The following is a 5,813-nucleotide window of genomic DNA, read 5'->3' on the forward strand; positions in this document are numbered from 1 at the left end:
GCAAGGGAGGCTTAATTCTTGGGAAGCGGCAAGTTTTTTTATTGTGCGTCAACCTGCATTATCATATGCCTTTATGGTTCCTTCCAGAATAATGTGCAATCTACTTGGATGAAACTCTAAGGATCAATGTCCTGCAGTCATTTGTATGTTTAAATCCTTTCATACATTTTCGGTGGGCTTTTTTTTGTAGTATAAGCCAGGAGGAGCCTTTTTACCTGCCACCGAAAACACGATAGTCAGAAGCCCCCTGAGAAGAGACAGAGTGGGTAATAACAGCCGCAAGAGTGCCCCTGCACATGTGCAGAATGCACTCGGCCATCCGAAGGGCATTTCTTCAACGTGAACGGCAGTCATCGGCTTCTCGCTGTTGGCATGGTTGGCAGGTGCCAAGAGCAAGATTTTGCCTCTGAAGGGACCAGTGGCAGAACATGTCTATCGCTGCCCTCAGCACCTTTTGCTGCTGCTTAATGTCCTTATTTTATGCTATTTGGGGTCGTCTACCCCCCCCCCCCGCCATCGGTTGTAGGCAGCCCTGAGTGATGAAAACACATTTGGAATATTATTATTCTAAATAATAATAATAATAATAATAATAATAATAATAATAATAATAATAAAAAATTAAAAACTGTGGCATAAAACGACTTTTTAGAGACGGGCAGCACGACCTAGGCATGTTTAATGTGAAGCGAGTCCTATTGAGTTCAGCGAGACTTCAATGCAGGATGACAGAAGCAGCCGCGACTACATTTCCCAGCATGCCTTTCAAGTTAGGGCGGCCGCGGGTAGGGGGCGAAGCGCCGTGTGCGCGTGGTGTTCTTTCTTTCTTTTCCTTTCTTTTCAAAAAGGAAGCCTTGAGGAGGGTGAGGAAATACCCGCCACTTGTTTCAGCAGTGGCTTAAAGCGGCGTGGTCGGACTACACTACCCAGCGTGCCTCGGGATAGGCGGACTACGCGACCCAGCATGCCCGGCGGGGTAGAAATAAAAGAGAACCGTCGCATATGCGCCGCAGTGCGTAGTGGGAAATGTAGTCCGCGCCGCGTGAGGGAAACTTAAAACCGCCGGTGGCTGAGGGTAACCGTGGCGTCCTGACGCCGTTGCCTCCTCCTGAAACCTGACGGGGGGAGAGCCCGGCGGTCAAAGCCGCTGCCGTCCTTCTCCCGCTTCCCCTCTGAGGCGACGCCGGGGTAGGCACTGTGCGCGCTCGGAGGAAGGACGCCGGCCGCGGCTGTTCCCGCCAGATGTTTCTCAGGCCCGTCAGCTCTTGGGTCCCCAGACATTGTTAAGGCCACAAAAATATATAGCCAGTTGTTAGGGATGATGGGAACTATAGTCCAACGACATGGGGAGTGAGGACCAAGGCTGGAGAACCCCGACTGTCGCGGCCTCGCCTTCCATATGTTTTTGGGCAATTCAATTGAATTGCAGAAAGAGCTTGTGAGTCTTCCTAAGCAGGGCAGGTGTTTCCCCAAGTTGAGTCTCCAGCTGTTTTTTTTACTACAACTCCCATCATCCCTAGCTAGCAGGAACAGTGGTCAAGGATGATGGGAATTGCAGTCCTCGAACAGCTGGAGACCCATGGTTGGGAAACCCTGGGTTAAGGTTTGGCTGAGTTGGGCAGGTGGTGAGAGGGACATGGATGGGATTGGACATGGAGGGTATCTTGAGCAAGGGTCCTGCAAAATACAGAGTTAACAACACTGCCTCCCATCCCCAAAGGCAAGGGATGGTTGGTTCTCCTGCCATGGGGTTGCCATATGTTCTCTTTTTTTCCAGGACGCACCCTCTTTTTTATGGGTAGAGTCACAGCAATCCATGGTTAAAAGCAGAAGTTGGCAAGCGTGTCCTCTTTTTTGGTTCTTCACAATACAGTACGGCAACCCTACCTGCAAGTTCTGTGTTTGGTGTTGGCCTCACATTGAACTGGCCATGATTCAGTGCTGTGACACTCTCCTAGAGGTGCGGATGTGTGGTTTGCAGTGACAAAGCTTATTTCGGGGTGTACACCTTCAGCCCGTGGGTACATGCCTTTTTATAGTGTATCGTGCCCAAGGAAAGCATTGAGCTGGATGCGACTCCATGCCATTTTGTTGAGGACAGTCTCCTGGATGTGTGGGTCTATGGTTTGTGGTGGCCCAAAGCTTATTTTGGGGTGTACACCCCCAGTTCTTTATTCTTTTCTACATTTTTTCCATAAATAAGAGATAGTGTCATTATCTACTTAAACATTATGTACCAAACAAAGCAACCTTTCAAACATTATTTTCTGTTTGAGCCTAATCAGTTGTTTTGGCTAATATTATAGTTAAGATGTCCAGTACCCAATATACAATATCCAGTTAAATTATATATCCAATATCACAAGAAAACCTTTATGTTGTCAAAACATTTAAAAACTGTATTTTATTCAAGGAAGCAGTAAATTCCTACTCCTTACTCTTTCCCACATATATTGGCTATTATAGTTGTGGGTATGTACCCTTAACGGTGTCCTGTGCTCAGGGGAAGTATTGGTCCAGGTGCATTTCAATGTTGTCTAATAGTGGACACTTCCCTGGAGGTGTGGAGGTATGATTTGGGTCACCCAAAACTTATTTTGCTATGTTCACACACAGTTCCTTATTCTTTTCTACATATTTTGGATATTAATGCCATGGGAGTGCCATACTTGACAGTGTCCAAAAGAAGCATTGTGCTGGATATGATTTGATGTGTTATTGTAGCAGATACTCTTTTGGCGGTGCAGATGCATGATTTGGGGTGGCACAAAGTTTTATAGTGTCTACCCCAGTTCTTCTCTACACATTTTGGTATGGGTGCTATGTTTAACATTGTCCTGTGCCCAAAAGAAACATTTGGGTAGATATGATTCAATGCCATCTTATAGAGAACACTCTCCTGGAGGTGTGGAGGTACAATTTGCGTTGGCCCAAAGCTCATTGTGGAGTGCATACCCCTAGCTTGTTTGTTATTGTCTGTTGTGAATGTTATGGGAACTTATGAATGTTGTGGAAACACAACAGTTTGGAGTAGTCAATTACTGTGAATCTTGAAAGGGACAGTCCCATACTCATGATGATATGGAGCATGGCAAAGCTGATTTTGAGGTTTATAGACATACAAATTTTAGTTTTTAAACAAATTTTCTGATTGCACTATCTTGAACTGTCCTGTCAATTTAGAAACTGGGAGCTAGTAATCAACTTCATCATAGCAGGGAATGAGGCTTTTCCTAGCAAGCTGAATGATGATTGGGAGTTTAATACGTAAAAAGGGCCACCTCCTTCTTTTAAAAAGTGTCAAACTAGATGTTTGCTTAATATGTAGGATGCAGCTACATGTCTTGCTTTCTCTGTGTGTGATTGTTGCAGGGAATCCAGAATGCAGGAGAGCTATCTCTCCTCTCCTCCACCACCATTGGAAGAGATTCTAGATTCTACAGAAACGCAATAGCCCAGTTGAGATGGATCGGATTGGAAGGGATAATTTTCCTTATGGGTTGGCTTCCTTTTTCTGTAGGGATCCCCCCAAAATAGAATTACAGAAGGCTTTATCCCAGTCTGGCTGAACTATCTGACACACCCTAGTCTCTTTAGTTGCTTTGGAAGTATTTGAGCCCTACTGCCAAGGACTCATTCCTTCACCTTCAGGAGAAAATAAACGAAATGAGCTTTGGATTTACTCTCCCCTAAGACCAGATGACACTCAAACTCACAGTAATTTGTGATCTATGTTTAGAACACAAAGGGAAAGCTTTACCAACCGTGCAGTTTGCACATGGAGATGATTTTAATACAACATTCCTTTTATAAAGGAAGAACAAACTATGGAGCAGTATACTATGTGTTTAAAAACCCCTCTCGTTTGGCCCTGTGATTTCTGCCACACCATAGGAATCTTGATCTTGATTTCATACAGCAGAAGGGATTCATTCAGGTATGGTGTTTCAGGTATGTAGCAGGAGGTTAGGAGCAAGGGAAATACAACTGCTTCTTGAGTTTCCTTAGTGTTCTTCATTCAGGTTCAGGACGTTATCCAGCTCATAAATGGGGTGGGTGGATTTTCATATTAACTCAGGCTTTACAGAAAGACACCCCAGTAATATTTTATGTGGCTTAGAGTCACCTTGCTTGCAGGAATTTTTCTTATGCAGTGTGTTCTTCTCTGCAGTTTTGTTACAACATGCCCCTTACTCAGTTCAGAGGGATGGTGGATTAGACCCCTAAGCCTGCCTCAGAGGGCATGGCCCCAGTCTGATCCAAAGCCCATTGGCCGTGCAGAGACACTTGCTGGGGAATCGGGCTCCCTGATCGTTAGTGCAGCCCTGCAGTCTTCATTGATGCAAAGTGAGGCCAGAAACTTGCTAGTAAATGTCTGCCAAATGACATTTCTATGTAGACATTCTCTCAAGTGTGGCTAGTTGGGGTGGAGAATGTTATTATGAATAATAGTTATATTTTTATTCTACCCATCCTCCAAGTTGCTCACAGTATATGCAGCTCTGTCCCCGAACCAATTTTATCCTCACAACAATCCTGTGAGGTACGTTAGGCTGCGTGTAGACTACCCAGAGAACTTGCTGTGGCATCTGACAGAAAAGAGATGGCTTGTTTGGTCTCTTTCCAGACATTGGGTTGTAGCCAATTGCCTCCTATATTCAAAGTAGAACCATTGAAATCAATGAGCATGATCTCAGTGGGTCTACTCTTGAAGTGTGACTTACTTGGATAGAGCCCAGTGTCTTTGGTTTCCTTTGCTACTCCCATACATGGATCTACTTCACTCTTGCCTCTGTTCTCTTGCCTCCTGGCTCCACTTCTTATAAAGGAAGTTTTGCTGTATGGATAGTTGCTAGATAGTCTATAGCTGCACAGCAGGACCTGGAACTGCTATCCTGTTCATCTTCTTTTGCCTGCATCCACTCCAGATATGTAGTGTTATGTCAGGATGATTATAAGAGGGAGCTGAGGGGCATAGCACTAGTTGCCTGCCTGCTCCTACCTTCCTGAGTCCCCAAATTTCTCTTTTTTTTCTTCAAACGAACGTTTTCAGAATTGTTATTATTCCTGCATACTCCCACAATACTAGTCTAGAACAGAATGGTGTAAGGTAAGGCAGCGCCTCAAATGTCTGTTGAGCGATACAGACATTTCTTGCATGCCACTGTTGGAAGTCACAGGCTAATCAATATGGGCTATTGGTCTTACCAGCAAGGGAAATCTTTTGTCCTGTTCGTTTCCCTCATTTACAGGCCTCAACAGCCCAACTCCCAGGAGCTGCTGTCTGGTATATTCATGAGATCAGGTATGAGTACTGGATCTGACGCAACAGAGCTGATGGAGTTTGTCCCCTGCTCCTGATTTACCTCTTGCGGCCATTTGCACATCATTGGTTATTCATTAGTTCATTATCTGCCTACCCCTACCCGCTCATAATTCTTCCTCATTGGTGTTTAAGGCAATATATTCCCTGATAATCTTCTATCCAAGAACTGACAAAGCCCAGGCCAGCTTGGCTTAAGCATGTCTGCTTCATTTTGTGCCATTAAGGGACTGGCAGTGGACTACATATCTGGACTACAGCAGGTATGAGCAACCTGATGACCTTGAGGTGCTGTTGGACTACAGCTCCCATCATTTATGACCATTGGCCATGCTAGTTGAAGCTCATGGGAGTCCAATTACATCTAAAAGGCCACCGGTTCGCCACCCATGCTCTAACATTATTTTCAGTATCGGACCTATGTATGCCTTTTTTTAAAAAACAAAACAAAACTGGTTTGACTTCCTAGTGCAAGAGCTTTTTTAAAAAA

The sequence above is a fragment of the Podarcis erhardii genome (genome assembly GCF_964252035.2).
Source record: "Podarcis erhardii genome assembly, chromosome: 13".
NCBI lineage: Eukaryota > Metazoa > Chordata > Lepidosauria > Squamata > Lacertidae > Podarcis > Podarcis erhardii.